Source organism: Ixodes scapularis, unplaced genomic scaffold, assembly GCF_016920785.2.
Source record: "Ixodes scapularis isolate PalLabHiFi unplaced genomic scaffold, ASM1692078v2 PGA_scaffold0__279_contigs__length_252992795, whole genome shotgun sequence".
Taxonomy (NCBI): Eukaryota; Metazoa; Arthropoda; class Arachnida; order Ixodida; family Ixodidae; genus Ixodes; species Ixodes scapularis.
The window spans coordinates 54,261,601-54,280,793 of record NW_024609835.1 but is presented as its reverse complement, the minus strand read 5'-3'; the positions used below and the strand labels follow the sequence as shown (position 1 = coordinate 54,280,793).

General features: G+C 48.9%; 1 protein-coding gene across 3 annotated transcripts in view; it reads right to left on the bottom strand.

The window, feature by feature from the left end:
• The window catches only part of LOC8035458 (zinc transporter ZIP10), a 110,830-nt gene that overhangs the window by 32,925 nt on the left and 58,712 nt on the right, over window positions 1-19,193 (bottom strand). The window contains exon 1 of one of the 3 annotated variants that reach the window (XM_042288481.1): window positions 10,617-10,921. The exons of the other annotated variants lie outside the window; for them this stretch is intronic. The gene's annotated coding sequence lies outside the window, so the exon portion shown is untranslated. Of the gene's footprint in view, window positions 1-10,616; window positions 10,922-19,193 lie in introns of those variants that run through there. 3 annotated transcript variants of the gene reach the window in all.

Below are 19,193 nucleotides of genomic sequence, written 5' to 3'. Positions count from 1 at the left end.
TTTTAGTGAGCGGGATATTTGACGAAGCTTCTTTAACAAGTTTTCGTCGTGTGCAAAAAAAAAAAAAAAAAAAAAAAATCAATAGCCCAGTTTCGTCCGGTCAATTCTTTCTAAACAGGGTCGAGTTTCGTGCCGCGAAATTCGATCCCTTCAGGCTCACACGCACGCGATTTCCAGAGCGCTAAAATCAAACTCTTGAATTAATGAAAAAAAAAAAAAAAGTCAGGGTCATTAAACATGTTACGCAGATGAACAAAATGTACGTTGAACAAAGTCCAGATGTCCAAACCTCAATTTTAAGCAAAAGCGCAGAATCTTTACAAAAATAATGGTAGTTGTGGTGCAAGTACTACAGTAGAGCTAGACAGCTCCAATTCTGACAAAATATATAATTAACTGGTCAAATAATTAATGTTTGTGCCAACGAACAGCCAAAATACATGGCGTTCCCCACAAAGGGGAACCGCGTTTTTCGTGCCGGCCCCCGCGGGTAAAAAACCATGCATGGCAAAAAGCTCGAACTCGGTGAGAATGCGACGCTAGCAGTTGGAATAGGACGTGGAGGTTCGAGAATATGACGTTACCTGCATCAAAGAATAATTAAGAAAGACGAAATTTCTATATAAGCCGATATCCACCTAAGCCTAACCTTCAAAACGAGAACTGACATTTGTAGACGTATATGGGATTTATATCAATGAAAAATACTTGTCAGCATATAAAATAATATTGTTTTTTTTCTTCTTCTTACTGACAATTTATTGTTTCGACGATTCACGTTCTATCCCAACTGCTAGCGTCACATACTCACCGGGAGTTCGAGCTTTCTGCGACGCATAGTTTATTTGCCCGGGTCGAAAATCACGGTTCTCTTTTCTCGTGAACGCCCAGTTTACACATGAGCACGCCGATGGGGGCGACCATTTATCAAGATTAGATCGGAGGATGAAAGGCATTTTTTGTTTGTATCAGCGGCGGACATGGATCTTTTACATTCGCAAAGATCTGCAAGAACGGACGGACAGGCACACACACACACACGCAAAGACTCTGTCACCTATAGTGTATTCACGACACAACGTACGTTTCTGCAGATATATTCGTATGTGTTTCGAGATAACGAAACATTCCGCAGAATGAAAACATTGGTACTGCGGAGACGATAGCATGGCGCACGCGTTCTCGAGAGGACCTTAGCGTCATACAGTGTGCGTGGAAATTAAACGATAAACGCCTAGCTCTTTTGTCACGGAAACCTTTGGGTCTGATTCATCCCTCCAACGACTAAAGGTCCCCGCTCCTTGAAGGATACCTTTAGCTTACACCTGCTGTGGAAGCCGCTCGACAACATAAGGTACAGGTGTCTTTCCTTTTTCTTCTTTTTTTTTCACATGTCGACCTTCTTGGGTATTATCGTACCCTTCACGTCCTGAGGTGCTTGAACGTTCAGCTTACCCCAGGCATACAATTAGACGCCCTAATTAGTATGGTTAAAATATCACGTCCCCGAACAAAAAAAAAAAGTGTGTGTGTATGTTGGTGTGCGCTAAGTCCAGTAACTTTAATGTGCGCTATAGGGTTTGAATCTGGACACTTGGCGAGAAAGTCGTCGAGAAACTCGGCGGCTATGATTGGCCGGTGACAAGGTCAAGAGCGGCGTTGTCCAATCACGGCTGCCTGATTCCTCGCCGACTTTTTCGTCAAGCGTTGATTAGGGCCCCCGGATGGACAATCCCGTGGACTAAGTTCCCTGGAAGATTCTGGCACTCCGATTGGCCTATGTGAACGTCCAGCTCTGTTCGAACCAGCAGAGGGGCACGAGCTTTCGCGCTCGTTGTTTAAATAAGGCGGCTCGTGAATGTATTGCTAAGTGAAAAAGCGCTTCACCCGAACCAAATCGCCAAACAGACCATAACATCACGTGGAGTGAAATGCGTGCATGTGTTACGTAGCTAGGGCGTTGGCGACACGATGGCTGGCGATATTGGCGATTCGACAACGCTTTTGGCGACGAAAACTAAACCGCACGTGCGCCAAAAGCGGTGCCCCGTGACAGATGGCGGTTCCGAAAGGCATAAGCAAATCTGCGAGCCGCTGAAGGCCTAGCGGCACGTAGATAATCATCCGAATAATGCGGAGAGATGGCGACGCGCCAAGGTATACACACGGCGGCATACCGCACCGTTTTCACGAAGCAGCCCAAAAATGGTCTTACCGTGGACGGATGCGCAAGATGATCGATCTGCCAGTGAAGGGGGGCAGGCAGCGCTTGCATTTAGCGAAGGTTCTGTCGTCCACGATAGACGCGACATCCTCCGATGTCGCGCCAGCACGCGCGGTTTCTGCCGACCGCCCCACAGGCCGCAGAATGTCGGAGCCAGGCTCCGGTTACGCTTGAGCGGCTGGAGTGACTTCGGATAAACCGAACTCGTTATACGCCCCGCCTCAAACCCGTACGCACGCATTCCGAGAACCGAGGAGATCACACTGAGTATGCGCACTATTCTCCCCATTACCAGTTTTCTCTCTCTCTCTATCCGAGCTACGCGGGTTGAAAACGTTGAATACGTTAGTGCATAATTTTCTCCTATTCGTAAAAGAGAAACGATAGCACTTGGATCGCAGTCACTGAATCGTCGGGGGCCTATCATTGAGCATCTTCTAGATGGCCGTGTAATATACGTTCCATGGAGATGTCCCCTCGCTGGGAAATTAATGTTTTCCTGTACCAAGATTTCGAAGCAGTGGACCTGCCAAAGCGTAAAAAACACGCGAGCAAAAACCGCGCCACGTCGCCGAGCGAAGTATAACGTAACCACAGCAACCATCGCTGACGCTGCGACGTGCCAGCGCTGTACTAAGCCACGTCATATTGTCACGGATGAAGGCGACGAGACGATGAATGATGACTGAAGATAAAGGTTTAATCGGCGAACTTGTACCAGAAACAAATGTCGAGTAAGCAGCAGTGAGCGTAGGCCGCAGCAGCGAGCGTCGGCGCGTCGGCGTGACAGCCGACTCGCGCGAGACTGAATGAGTCGGTAATGCCGCGGTCGGCTCCTTACACTCGGTATCTCGAATATTCGACCTAGAATGTTTGGGAGTGAGCTATAGACGTTTTCTGTTTCCTGCCGTTCTCAGTCACGTGGGTTCCGTATCTTGTATGTGGGACGAAACAATATTAAAACATTTCAACCTGGAATACGCGAGAAAATATAGGTAAGGCAAAACAAGAATGTGTGACAATCACGCATTTTTTGCGTGATTGTCACACAGCGAGACTGATTCGGAAAGGTAATTCTGAGCTCCTTATCTTTTACACTCGGAGCAAGAGTAAACACGAATCTTCTAGATCTAGGGAGAAGCGTTCCTTCTCGGTCATGCACGCGGAAATATATAGTCTAGGGCAAATGGTATTTTAACGCGACAGCGTTAAGGAGCTCGTGTCGCAGAAAAGCCGGCGTCGGTGGCGTGACGCGAAAATTCTAATTGGTCAATATTGTCATGACGTCACAGCCACGTGACCTCGCACGGAAATTTTGAACAACGCACAACGCTCACGTGAGGTCACGCCTGGAATGAAAGTGATTAAAAAACATGATATGTAATGCGAATAAAGCTCGCGCATGACTTAAGTGATTTTACTTCGTAAAGTAATTCATTTGGGGATTCGAACTAACGACCCTCCGGTTGCGGGCCAGACAAGCCATTGACTGGGACATGCCCGCCGCACTTCTTGCTCACTGGCAACCATGAGAAGCGAATGAGAAGGCGATGCTAAAGGGGCCCCATAACGCTATCGCGTTCCAGTCTCAACGGCCAAGGTGAAGCGTCCTCCATTTTCTTTCTCAATTATCTTCGGGGTTTTGGCGCTCAGATACTGCAAGTTCATGTCGGACCCCAGCAAGTACAAACCGAGAGTTGTCATGCTATCGATATATGGTTACGCCGCTCTGCGGCGCGGCGCGATTTCTGCTCACTTGTTTCGCCTATGCGAGTCTTTCTCCTTCCTGGATTACAAGTCTGCTTACTTAGGCATTAAACCTCTATTTTTGTTTTATACAACACATCCCCTGCTTACGTGTGTTTCACGCTTTAGATTCTCGTCGCCTCTGGGTCTACCAGGTTCATTACGAAACAAAGCACAGAATTAGGCAAGAAACAAAACAGCAAACCCCAATTTGCAACACAAAGAAAAATGATAATAAACAATAATAATAAAGAGAATATCGACACCCACGAAGTGACGCCGCGCGCAACTTGGCCATGAAATAACCCTGTTACAGTGCCTCCAAAATCGTGACAAAAATGAGCACCTACATTTTGCTCGGCGTACGACTCGTGGAAGGTGCGAGAAATTTCGTGCAGACAGCAGAGAAGGGATCCCTTGAGCGGCACGGTGGGCGTCCGGTCCCTCGACACCGACAAACAACTGCCACTGTAGCTTTAGACGGGCAGCCGCAAAGCGCCGCGGCAGATCGGGTGGCGTCAATTTCCACTGGCGGCGACACCCGACCGCGGGGACTAGCGCAGGAAGGGAGCCGTCTCCGAGACAATGGCGAACGAGCGACTCACACGACAACGGAAGTAACATGAGACGCCAAGACTGCACCGATACTGCGATGGGAATGCGGGAAGATCTCCCGTCTGCAAAGGCCAGCCGCCCGGCCGCCACCACTGCAGCATTGATCGTCGTCGAGTCTCGTTTTCAATTTGTTCTATTGGCGTGTTGTACCCCCTGCGCAATATGTTTCATCGAGAAAGATCCACGTCCCGCCAACCGGTATACAAGTATACCAATCGAATAAATGAATTTTCTTACAATGACATTTTGAGAGCGACCATTCATGTCGGGCCCCTTGTACGGGCTAATGAATATTTCCTGTCGAGCAAACAGGAGCGGATCGAACTCTGCAAAGTTCAAATGTACCTGAATAGTATTGATTCGGACGCGAGCCTACATACAAGGCGGCGACGATTATGGGGTATAAACGGTTGTTTACAGATATCGATATTTAATTAAGGAAAAAAGACGTTTACAAATCTCTAATGCGAAATTACAGCGCAGCTCTCAAGGTGATTTAGCGATATGCCGTGCTAAAGAATTTAAGAAATATATATATATACAGTATATATACATATATATGTCAGGCACGTTTTTGATATTTGGATATTTGGGGGGAGGGGGCGCCCATGGCCCCCCTCCCCCCAAATATCTTCCATTCTGCTGGGACCTCCTCTCCCCCCTCCCCCTCATAGAGCATTTTGTCATGCAATGGGATGCGCGCTACAAAGCATACTTCGAGGTAGTAGCAGCGCTCCTTCCCTCCCGATGCGAATATCGCTGTACAAAATCACGATCTCTGCAACGTCATCAGTCCACCTTCCCGAAAACGGCCGAGTTGAAACAGCCTTCAACCCGACATACTCGCAAAGATACACTGGACCAAACAAAATATACGGGTTACGACAACAACCTAAAGCAAGAGGGAAAAAACAAAAGAATTTAATGCGTACACCCATTTCACGTTCCAGCGACGAATAAAAAAAGGAGCAAATAAGAAGGGGAAAAAAGTAGAGTTGTCGAGGGAACCCAGAAATAGGTCCATTTTCTCCCGCCTAAACACGCGCCGCATACGAGCGGAAGCTGGGAAACAAAAACTTCATCCGGAATGAAAAAAAAAAACAAAAAAAAAACAAACATTTGCCGTTGTTTTTGGAGACAGCGGCCGGGCAACTCGGCAATATGCTAAGCAGAGGACGGAGACGACAATGGGGAGGGTCCCGCGCGCGCATGCAACGCTACTATCAAGGAGCGAGCTCAACCCCGAAACATCGAGCGCGCCAGAGTTTCGCAAACCGGAGTCGACGGACGTCGATCGCCCCCACCCCGGACATGCACGCCGCGGAAGAGCGATGGATTGGGCCATTAATTCACCCAATTTCCTCAACAATCAGCCCGACAGCGAAACATTTGTGCGCCACCCACAGTGCACTACCGAGATTCCTCGAACTGTCATTTGAGCGCCCATCGGTGCAATTCCCGCGACAGCAGTCGAACGGTTTAGTCTTTGTGGAGAACGGAATGCCGGATGACGTGTGTGTTATTTGAAGTCGCGAATCCCGTAAACGTGAAGCAACATTTAATTAAGAAAGCTCTCCGCGCTTTCTGCTGCTCGATCAGCTGAAAACACCTTCCAGTTTTACGCAGACAAGTAACAGGTGTACTACAGGTAGACTAAAAGTAACGCAACAGAATCCAAATAGGTCCTGTCTAATTTAGTACTTTATCATTAAAGTCACTGACAGAGCAGGGCGTGTTCAGTCCAGAGCTTCCTACTACAAAATATTAATTAAAAAAAAAAAAATTCCGCTTGCCGGACTCAACACCTCCTAGACAGCTTTAAAGACTGCGCGTTACGTCACATGACGTCACGTCCGGGGGTCCCGCACGGGCGCTGATAGGAGGCGAGTGCCGCGTCAGCGCCCGTGCCGGACCCCCGGACGTGACGTCATGTGACGTAACGCGCAGGCTTTAAAGCCGTGTTGCCTGACCCCGCTCGCTGTGCGTGGGGTGCAGCGTGAACACTTGGCGAAAGGTATGACTAGTCCTAGAGCGGCGGAAACATGTAGGCACCCTAACTAGTCCAAACCGGAGGGCCCCTAGCGGACGCCACCGGCGCCGCGCATGCGCCATGGAGTGCTGGCAAGAAGCTCGCCGTCGCCCATAAACAAAACCATTGAAATGCGATGTTGTCGGCGTCGGTGTGAGTCCCCCTGCCCTTTTTCGTGTTCGAATTGTTAATTCTACGTCTTCCTGGCAATGCCTGACTACTTGAGCGGCCTCAGCGAAATTACCGAGGCTCGTTATACCGCACAACTTCACGTGAATAATGAGACATGCGGCGATTCATTCCGCGTGGACGCCGCAGAATGTACGCTAAAGCCTGATTCGCATCGTGAGATTTCGCTCGCAATTTTCAGTCGCGGCGTCGCTCGAACTGCAAAAGCGTGAACCGTAGCTAAGATTGTCGACGTCGATACTGAAAACCGCAAGCAGAATCAGACCAAGTGAATCAGGCATAACAAGTCGGTGATGGCCACTGGTAACAATAATCAACATCTCCTTGTATCTACTGTTTACATCGAGCCTGTCTTTCGAGGCCTGCACTTACTTCTTATCGCAAGTACCGGGCCAACATTTAATCTACGGGCCGGGGTCGCCTAAAAGATCAGACGTCCAGCAGAAGCGTTTAAAAGAGCAGACGACAGTTCGAACGATCAGGCGGCCGTTCGAACTTGAAGTCGCACTGAACGTTGTCCACAGGTGGTCCGCACAACTTGACGGTTTTCCGGCGTTCATGTTGGAACAAAACAAATAAATCTGATGACCACAAGTATCCGTGAATTTAACCCAAAGTGCTTCCCGCTCAAGCAGGCGTGGTCCGACGGAGTATTGTTTTCCATTCTCACGGCACATATCAACGTTCTCGGACGAACCGAGCACATGAAAACTGATCTTAAAACCTTTCTCGACTTTTTCGGTACAGCCCCAGTCGCGGCGTTTTGACGAGAAGGCAGGTTTTTGTCAGGTTCCTTTAAAAACAACGCAGGAATACACGTCTCACATGGGGACTTCCGCCCACAGCCCCAGACCGGAAGTGCGCCCGACGCGCCGCCACCGCGCCGTGAAGTAACAGATGAATCGCACTGTCAGCCTGGGAACAGGGGCGGATCCAGGGAGGAGGGGGGGGGGGGACGACGGGGGCGGCCCCCTCCCCTCCCTAAACAAACTCGACCCCCCCCCCCCCCCCTCCCTCCTTGTCGGAGGGCAATTTGACATGGGTGGAACCCCGGTACACAAGAAAAAATGGGAGAATAGTATCTTTACAAATTTTCCGCCCCGCCCGCCCGGAGCTCTGGATCCGCCCTGGGAAACGCGTAGCGGCAACGCCGAGAAGCTCAAGAGAGGAGGTCCTTTCGACTCTGCCGTCTGCTATTGCTGCTTGGTTCTCGTAGGCAACATAGAAACAAACATCGTTTCCAGTAATTATTTTTATGCTTCTGCCATGCCATTCCTACGCACTGACTAGAGGAAGGTTTTTACCGTCGAAACATGGCTTTGCTCTCATGTGTAACACCGATTCTACGCTGCGTGCTGAACGACGAAAATGACCTTTCGTTCACCATTTTGCATGTCGCCTGCCCAGCGCGACCTTAACTGTTAACGGGGTCACGAGCGTGCACGCCCTTGCAAGCCCCAAGTGCCCTAATAAGCGGCGGCGTAGAAACCTTTTTTTTTTTTTTTTTTTTTTTTTGGGGGGGGGGGGGGGGGGGGTTAGGAAAACTTGGGTTAGGAAAACACCGGCGATTAAAAAGTCGACGTCCTCCGCCGAGGCACACAGCGGGATCTTCCGCTCGTCGTTTCACGCTGCGGTTGAGACAGAAAACATTCTATGCGGGCAATGGCCAGCAAAAAATAAAACAACTATAGTCGATCGAACTTTCGGTGCTTTTCTAAACGTAATAAGTTCAGTTCTGAATTTTTTTTTTAACATTTCTAGTTCCTTGGTTTGAACATTATCGCGGCACCTCAGTTTTTAGCATGTAGTAAGCCTGTGAAGTTATTCAATTTGCGTATACCTCAATCGATTACTGCACAACTCGCCAAGCACTTTCTTATACGATTAATCGATCAAAAGTGAACTCTTCTATAGGGGAGTCACGGGTGTCATCTTCGCCGGCGTCAAACTCAACACCAAGAATTTAATCCCTGTCGATATTTCTGCTCCCTCCGGGACGCCATGTTATCAAAATACACAACCGCGAATTTTTTTTTTCGATGCTAAATCAAAATAAGGAACAACCATGACCACCTAGCGTCAAGAGTACAAAACACAATGCAAATAACACATAGCTCACGCTTTTCAATTACTTAAAAAGTACGTCGCAACTACCACTGCTAACTTGACGTTAACAAAAACAAGACTCGTACACATTTCTTTCTGTCCTCTCATCTACAGTTTCAACTAGCGAAAGTGGTTTGGATGCTGGTAAACAAACAGACAAGAAAAATTACATCAATAGTAAACCCGAGACAAAGGAATAACGAAGTTGAGAAATCAAGACTTCGTTGTTCTGTCATTTTTTTTTTTTTTTTTTTCTTTGTCACGGGTTTACTATGAAAGGCATTCACCAGTTCGCCCGCGTATTTTCCCCATCTTCACTAAAATAGAAAAAAAAGAGGAAGAAAGTTAAATGGTATTATTACAAAGGGTTTGTGCATATTTAAGACTATTCGAAGTTTCGCAGTACTTTAACCCTCCTCTCAGCCTCCACACTAGACCGATAAAATATTCGCTCAAAGGTCCACGACTAATAGGTTAAAAGTTCTTACCTCGTCGGTGCACAGCAGTAGAGGTGAGATACTGTTTAGCGTCCTACGCGCTAACGATGCTTTTCCCACTCTAAAGTCCAGGCCGCGGCATGTAGACAAGCAGAAAACTAACATTCGCATGCAATTCCGCTGATCTGTAAAAGACGCCAACCGCGATAACCTAGCCAGCAAGCCACAGCAAACGCCGCCTAATTACTCAACAAGCCCCGGAAAAAAAAAAAAAAAAAAAAGATCTTAGCATCACGAACATATCAGCAAATATGAGCCTCAGTTCCAACCATCGCTACCCAAACTGTGCTCAAACACGTCGACACATATCAAAATGCAAATGTGAAAATAGAGGTAAAAAATCAAGTCTTGATTTCTTAGAAAGAATCCTATGGAAAAAAGCCTTCAACGAATTGAGACACTTTGAACGAATGATTATCAGCCGACGCCATTCATTGTACCGGCTTCGCTGCAAGCGTCGGGTGAGTAGAGGGTAAGTAGGCAATTCCAGAGAAATGCATTTTCCCGAGAAGCAGAAGTCATGACGGGTGCAGAAGGAAAACTGCCATAGATACAGTTTACCTCTCCAGCGGCGAAGCGTTCTCCATGTACCGATTTAGATTTAGAGACAGGAAAACTAATTGAATCAAGCCGGCGAAAGTAAAAACTGAACGCGGCAAAGACGTCGAGGCGTGTTACTAGGCCCTCAACGCAGGTCACATCATTAACATTCATCGCTTATCCCACAAGTCAAAAGAAAGACTCGGTGGCAGAAAAGCTCAACGATTCTTGCGGAGGTTGAGGGGACGGCTCTTCTGCTTCCCCTCTCACAGATAAGAAATAGAGCAAAGAACGTTTTCTGACAGTACCCTGACCTTGAAGTAGGCAAGCAATCCATCTAAAACATCGTCACGCATCCCGAGAGATACAGACGCTTCTAGGAAGACTCGTTTCTCCGTTCCGGCAAAAGCTCATTTCATTTTGTTCTTATTCTCCTACTCTTTCCCATCGCATCGCCATCCGCCTCCTCGTACTCTCCAGAGCCCCCGCAGAGAAACAAAATCGAAAACGAAGAAAGAAAACGACGGCTTCTAGAACGGGTTCGCTGGGTCACGTCTCTGAGAACAGGCCTCCGTTTTCGTCGATCCCCCGCCATCAAGTCACGCACCCTGGCTGGCACCCCCGCAACCATACTGCCCCGCCGTGCGCCGAAGTCGACTTGGAAGCTTACCAGGATTCCGTGGCGGTCGGTATTATAGTTACGAGTCCACGGCGTCTGACGACCAGCGGCGCAGATAACAGCAGCCGGAACCGTTGAAAGCACCAGAATCACGCACAGTAGTAGATCGTGCACAAGTTCATCACTCAACCCGCGCAGACGTCCCAAACACTAAACGGAACCTGATGCAACAAAAACCACGACAACTTGGGAGCTATTCCTTTCGAGGATCGAAGCCTGGTGAAGAAGAGCACGCCACCATCCGCGACGGGTGAGAAGAGAGCGCTCCCACTTTCTGCAAACGCGCGGGCAACAATAAACCCTTGCGTCACGTCGCCGCGCAGCGACACAGAGTTCGGTGCCAACAGGACGTCATGGTCTCGTGGCAGACGCGTCGTCCGCGGGACGTGCTCCAGGGTCGGCTACTGAACTCAGCTTCACTTGGACCGCAGCAGTCACTACGAGCGATCGGAGCCAATGCAAGGCCGAGTGAGCGTCCCGTGGTGGACTTCGGGAAAAGCGTAGCGACGCCAGCCGGGCGCCTTGTCACGCGATGCATTCAAAGCGTCGGATTGGATAGGATGACTCATAGCGCCTACTGCGGTCTATCCTAAGGTGAAACGGAGGAGAGTCAAACGCCGCCAAGGGCTGGCTTTTGTTTACGTTTTTGTTATCATCGTATATTTTATAGCACGAGCTCGCATCAATTTGTTTTCGGAAACACACACACAAAAAAAAAAAAAGAAAACTTCTTTGAATGCGTAAATATGGTTAAGGGGCAAAAACAACAAGATGACAAACAAGTTTACGTCCGTCCTTGGTCGCATGTAGATCTGTAAGCGTATAAGGCACGTGCGCGCGAGCATGACCGTGCGGAAATCAAAAGCGGCGACCCCGTTTTCCTAAAGAGCCTGCGAGGGCTTCACCTTCACCCAGAGCGATTTCGGGGAAAGTGTTCGCCCTTCTCGGCAGGGGCGGCACCCGACTCGGTGTCACGAAGAGAAGAGCACGACGCTCAATGACGCTACCTCGGACCGTGAAACCCGTAGAGATATACGCGCTGGCGGAGATACGCCTGTCTACTGGCAAGGACGTGTTGTTTACCGGAGTGCTCGTTGTTTTCGACTCGTACGTAAGGTTGCAAACCTCGGGAAGACTGGTGACGGCACACCCGCGATAGTCTGCGGCGGGACTGCATCGCTCACGACTTGTACATAAACAATCGCACCGAGACTCCTTCGGCGTTCATAAAATGCCCAAAGTTTCTGGCGTTTAACCTCCAGACAGGATTTTACGGAGAGAAGAGCGGCGTTAATGGGCAGTTATCCTGCGTGGTAGCAACTTCTCACAAAGTCGGTGCAAAACTTGCGTAGAAAAGCAAGCAGCGGAGCCCGAAAACACAACAAATGGAGTAGCGGGAAATAACACGCAGTCGTCTTCGTTTTAAATGTGCCCGAATCTTTCATGCCCGTTTTCAAACTCCATCTCATATGTAACACATATGGTGCGGCCAGCACATGCGTCTCAATTCATCCACAAATATTATCTAAAACAAATAAGAGAGAGTGCACATGCGTTTTACTTTCTTGAGGCATTACATCCATTACACCACCACTAACGAGTGCAACATCCACTGTATAAACCAGTGGTCTCAAACTCACTTGAGTGCACGGGCCAGATATCCTACGCCGGAAAGGTCGAGGGCCAACGTAAGACCTCGCGCTTTATGCTTTTTGTGAACTTAGTTTTGCCAGTGACATCTTTACATTTGATTTGTTTATATGGACACTTTGGGCCATGACCTGGCGTGACAGAAATAATCAAAATGACACCACCCCGCCAACGTGCTGGCGGGGTGGTGTTAATAGAACAGAGCAAGTATACACTGCGGTTCCCGTTGCTCAATTCACTCAGGAATTAACCAAGCACAACATGTCTTTTTAAAAAAACAAAAAACACAAACAGTTAATTCGACAGTTCTTGCTTTCCTGGCGATTTGTATTACAACACTCGAACAAGTACTTGTCTTTTAAAAGGGCAATGAAACAATATCGGGTTGGAATGTTCATGACTTTGCAAAGGCGTACTGCTCCTAATCTGGCCCAAGTATACTCGCACAGACCGCCACTGATTCAGAAGCTTCTTTGTCGCGGTGACATTGCGATGATAAAAGAGGACTATTTAATTCAGTCTTGCCTCCGCAAAGCTTGATGACGTAATTGTGGGATCGAAACCACCCGTCTGACGACAGTCTAGCGCGGCTCATGGATTGGACAGGAGAACTGCGTGAGCACTCGACTTCAGCTCGTAACAATCAATGCATCAACGGACACTCGGGTAGTGGCTCGTGTCCAACCACTGCGGTGATGAGAATAGACGAACTCTAACAATGTCCGCAGATCAGCACGCGTTTTCTACTTTGCTGACCCCAGCACGTGGATATGATTAACGTTGGCGGCATAGGATAGGCACCAGGCCACGTGGCCGCTTGTTCTGGCTTCGAGTCAGGTTTACTACGGTCGATAGAATGCCATTTGTCGAAGCACGTTTTAGAGAACGGGCACGTTTTATCGAAGCACAGTTTAGAGAAAGCAGAGCCTTAGTTTAGAGAAATGCCGTTTATCGAAAAGGGGACGCTATTTAAAAAAGGGTTTTCTACTTCGCGCGTGTATCACTGGTGCGCGTGTTAACCCAACCCCCCGCTGCGCTCCCGCCGCTTCGCGGCGGCAGTCTGCGGCGGCTCATTACAAAAATGTTAACTCACCTGACGTATCCGCACACGCCGCTTCGCGGCGGCCGAATTCGCTAAAAGGAGGTTCATCGCCATTTTCTCTAAACTGGGTTTCTCTATAAAGGAATTCGATAAACTGGGGTCGGTAAAACGGCGTTCGCTAAAACGAGCTTCTCTAAACCGCATGACTCCGCTCCGAGTCACCGTGCTCCGAGTCGAGGGAACAAACGATGCTCATATTTCTCGACTTTTTTTCTTTCTTTTTTGCGACTGCCATTGCCTAGGAAGAGGAGCTAAGGAAAGTTTATTCAGTTATTGACGCTAGGGAGTGATTTTGAGTAAGTGTTAGCGAAAGTAGAAAAATCGTTTCATGGCTGCTTTCATAATATATTAAAATGAGGAATTTTTGGGTTTGTACCTTTACCTTTGGCACTTGCTCCTGCTGATCGAGAGATCGCGCATGCACTACAAAAAGCTGTAAAGCAAGAAATAAAGCAAAACAAGGGGCAATTGAACACCGATAAGTATAAACTATGTCAATACGTTAAAAGAGCAGAGCTACTTTTCGAGCGAAAATGAGTCTAAGAGACGAGGTCGCTATGGCGCAGGTCATGTCTAGCGCACGAGACGTGGGCGCCGCGGGACTCGTCGCCGGTTGCCTGCGGGCCGCGTGTTTGAGACCCCTGGTATAAACGAAGTCTACACATGGTTTACCCCTAAGCTGAGACTGCGGTGAAAGCAACGTCCTCGTTGGAACAGTTATACGCCTGTTTCGCCACATCACACTCCGGGCCAAACTTACGCCCGGAGAACCGCGCGGGTCAGGTGATAAGGAGGCGGCTGATTGGTCCGGCGGGCACGTAGCTCCCCCGCAGTCTCAATCTAGAGGTGAAAGTCAGTGTGCATGTGCACACCGTATGCTGTGCAAAGGTGCCAGATAACTCCACAAAATGCTGTATCAAAACATTAGGAAAAAAAGGAATGTAGATATTGTACGAGAAAGCGAGATACAAAATTACATTTTCACGAATGGAACACGAGCATTAACTTTAATTATCTAAGGATGTGTCAAATGTTTTCGCGAATGTATCTTCAGTGAGATCGCAATAGACCCTTTCCGAAATTCACTCTGGCCACTTTGGTCACCATCATCGTCGGAAAAATGGCATATGTGCCGTACTAATGGCGGCCTTTTGTTTACTGATGAACGAAGAAGTTGAAGATGCTCCTTAGCAGATAATTCGAGGCTTATAGATTCGTGACGTTAGCACGACGCGAAGCAGGGATTGAAAGCCAGATTTGCGTAAGCGCTCATTTCTAGCTCGGGCCCAGCCAATCTGTTGGTAGCATCAGGGTGCTCCAAAGCCCCTTGATTCGTAGAAATTTATCAAGCCGTGTACATGGGTTGACGCATCGTTCTGACTGGTTGCATCTTTGTTTCTGTCATCACTGAAAGAGATTGAGAAGGAAACGTACTGTGAAGTGCACACTGTCGTTTTCCGTTGACGTGCCAAAGTGACGGTGCCCGATAAAATACGGCAGACTCCATTTTCATTGCCGCCAATAGTACGGCGAATGTTAAACTGCGATTATAGACACCAGATGTCACTGAATTTCGGGAAGGGTCTATTAGCAGGAAGTCGAGGCAAATAGTCGACTAGCGTTTATCAATATTTATCACGCATTATTTCCACGTCATCATGGCGTGTCGTTCTTGGCCACCGTTGAACAGCGAGTCGTAATTTATAAACAGTGTAGTGTCGGCTGAGCACAGACCCACAAAACAAAAAAGAAAAAAAAAAAAAAAGAAGGGCTGTTGGTGCGAACCCTTGCTAATTCCTTTCTAACATTATACATAAAAATATATATACATATAAAAAAAAAGCGACACAAGGACGTATTTCAAGCATTAGTGCAACATGTCCTGCAACCAATAGGTCACACTTCCCACAAGAAAGCAGGAAGAGCGAGCATCTGATCACCGTGGCACCTCTGCGTGCGTAGTAGTCATCGTATAGGTCAGCCGCGGATTTCTCAAGTCAGATGTTACGCTACCAAAAACACTTTACGTAACCTTCAGACAGCCGACCGGACGCGTGACCGGAGCTGGACACAACACGTTCGTGATCTCGTGTGTATATCTCCATAGGTGTGACGCAAAAAGGGGAGCTCCCGGTGTATCCCCCACCAAGCACGCGCTCATCCTAAAGCGAAACATCCTCGCAGCGCGGCGTTCAGACGCAGATCTCCATCCAAAAGTTGACATTTAATTTTTAAGAAAATCTACGCTAAGATGTCGGTTGCAATTAAACGTTTCTGAAAGTATTGGGGAGGAAATTCAACCATCGCGCCCTCAGCGGCAAAAGCCGAGATCTGAACCCATGAGGACAACAGTGTGAATTATTTGTTCATGTTTCTGAAGCAGCGCTCAGCTGACATAGGCGAACACTACGTCAGCCTTTGGCTGGTATGCGCTCGTGCTCAACCAGTGAAGCACCAACTGAGCACGAGTCCAGGCCGAATAAAAGCTAACGTAGCACTCGAATCCAATTTCTGCTCCGCGCTCGATCGAAAATGATGGCGTAAAGGTTAATCTCGTTCACGGTCCTTGTGTTGGGTAAGCATCGAGCTCTGCGGAAAGCAATACGGACAAAAGGTCCCTTTATTTTGAACTCCCAGCCAATAAACAAAAATACGGACAAAACGCGGAAGAGTATCCGCGTGGGAGTAATCACTGCAATATAATCATGCGCTCCGCACTCAAAAAAAAATATTTTTTTTTTATTGATTGGGAGCGTTTTGCGCGCATTCTCGGACTGTGATTTCCCGCGTGTGGGTTGATGGTGGAAACTACTATTCACCTCAATGATTGAGGCAGAGGAACTGCGCCCCCTCATTCAATGTCCTCATACAGTCAATGCTGGGCATCCCGACGAGTACAATGCGCGAGCTAAATAAGCACTTCCATTACCGAAGCAATTTGTAATCGTTCAGTTCCTGAGCGAACTATCCGACTCACCCGAAGATTTTGCGTCACTTCTAGAAAAGGGACACAAAAAACAAAATTTGCATACAGACACAAAAAAAAAAAGAAAAACTGTTTCGGGTTTTTAGTGAGAGTTACTGAAACTTCAAACTTCCCTTTCGGAAATACTTGGAGCACCGGAAGCTAACATAATTTTCGCATTATGTTTGGGCATTTAGCAAACATCGCTGCGAGTGTCCGAATGATCGGTGTCCGAGTGTGTTAGCGCGGACAGCGCAGCTCGGAGCACGTGAAGCGAAGCCTCACGCCGCAGAACCTATGGAGGAATCCCGGGTTGACTACCCACGCCTGTCCGTGTCGATCTGGATGAGCATCGTACCGGCGTGCGGACATGTAAGCACTACTGCATGGTGCTTAAAAAGATCCCAGACTAGCAGTGGTCTCATCTACAGCGGAGGGACCAGACTAGGGCACCTCCCGCCGTCTGGACAAACACACAATTAATTTGAGGACAACTTTCAGAGACAATGCCGACAAAGCTGTACATGTACGTCCACTGTTTCCTTTGTCTGGCGTCCGAGATCTACCAAGACACGCGCTCCCCTTTGAAGCGAAGCCATATTCTTTCTACCGATGCAGCCGTCGATATTCGTATGCGCCGACTCGCGCGCACAAATTCAATGATCTCTGCCAACATAAACGCCGGCGAGAAAAAAAAAAAAAAAAAAGTCACAAGGATTGGGGCAAGGAAGACGCGTGCTCCGGAAAAGCAGCGACGAGGCGACACTACGTGGCGGCACTACACGCTGGAAGCGTCGAGCGCATGATTCGGCCCGTTTCGCAAGCTCTGGAGCACGCGCCCAGACTTGTGCTTCAGATGCGGGTCACGTGCACGAGCCCCCCCTTTTCTGAGCTGGCAGCGGAGATCCCGCGCACGATAGCGCCGACGAGCAGGGTCAAGGGTGCGCCACATCGTCGCCAACCAAGCGTCCGCGTCGTTGTCCGACTGCCCCGGTCACTCCGGGGGAGAGCCGAAAGAGGAGCAACAAGAGCGCATCAAGATGGACATCGACTCGCACGACTCCGAGCAACGAAACTGAACTGTCCGCAATTTCAGTCAAGCACGCTATACAGCACAGGCTTCGTCTTGCCGCCCCACTTTGTTTTAACGTGAAACGTTCTTTGGCTCGTTGCTCCGAATTTCGTGAAGCAGCATTCGTGAAGCCGCGCTCCGTGAAGCCGTGGCCTTTGACCTCACTCACACGACTTCAGTTTCCCCGCTAGATTTAGCGGGAGAATTGACGTCACATGACCTCAACGCCAATTCAGTTTCCCCGATAAATTTAGCGAAAAAAAATTACGTCACACGACTTCGTGTCACGTGACTTATGCACAACACAAGTTTCCCCGCTAGATTCAGAGGGAAAATTGACTTCACGTGACCTCAACGCCAATTCATTCTTCCCGCTAAATTTAGCAGAAAGATTTACATCAAGCGACATGATGGAACGTGACCTATACTCAAATTCAGTTTCCCCGCTGGATTTAGCGGAAAAATTGACGTCACGTGAGCCACATAAATTCTGTTTACCCGCTTAATTTAGCGGGAAAATTGACACGTGACCGGCCGCAGACCGCCATTCCTCGTAATCTCTGGACACAGGCAGTATCGTTATTGCGAGACAAGAACGTTTCACGTATCCGACACGATGCGCCGAGAAAGTGTGGGAAAGGAGGGGAGGGGGGTCAGAACGCCGAGCTTTGATTGGAAAGATTAGAGGGTAGACTAAACCTAGTAGCTGCCTTTATCTCCACTGTACTATCGGGGAAAAATGAAATGCGAACAGAGGAGCGCGTGGCTCGCGGTACGTGCTGCGCCGCCTGGAAGTGAGCCTAGGAGCGAGGGTGCGTGGCCTACTCCTACGTGTTCACGCCCCTCCCTCTGCGCTCCCAAAGCTTCAGCAGTGCGCCTCTTAGTGCGCTGAAAGCTATCACCGCTATCTTTGCTGGCTCAGCGCGTGCGGTGCAAAGAAGCTCGCCGCACTCGCCGAGCAGGCAAAGATAGCGGTGACAGCTTTCAGCGCACTGAGAGGCGCACTGCCGAAGCTGGGGGAACGAAAATCGAGCAGCGTGAACACATCGAAGTAGGCCACGCACCCTCGCCCCTAGGTTCACTTCCAGGCGGCGCAGCCTGTACCGCGAGCCACGCGCTCCTCTGTTCGCATTTCATTTTTCCCCGATAGTACTAGTCGAACGCGTTAGAACTCGGAATGCAGGCGTCCGGAGTTTGGCTCTCGCATTCGAACGCGTTCAACGAGACCAGTGGAGACAAAGGCAGCTGGTTTAGGCCTACCCACTAATCTTTCCAATCAGAGCTCGGCTTTCTGAAGTTCCCGCGCTCTCTCCTCTCCTCCTCTCCCACACTTTCTCGGCGCATTGCCCAGCAACTGTTTTTCCCTGTTCTAAGTGCGCGCTGACAGGTGTCTTTCATCGTATACTCTTGACCCCGCCTGCTTGTCAAGCGAGCCGAAGCGACCAACAAAATGGCTGAATGCACGGAACCACGTGAATACCACGGATGTATGTGTGAAGCTGGGCGCCCCAAATGCCTCGCTGTCGAAAATCACGATATAGTGATTCGGGCGAGGAAGTCCACCATTTGTGTCTGGAAGGAGCACGTGCTTCGACGGAACGAGCGCTCGTCAGGTGGGAGCATTATTTCAAGCGCACGCATCAGCACTCACCAAAAGCTCTCATACCAGCAATGCAGAGAATGTTGAGTTCCTCGGTCGTCAGCAAGTAACAGCGGAACAAAACAACAATAAGGCGATTAATTCCAAATCGCCCGACGTGAGTCGTCCAAGGCACGGAA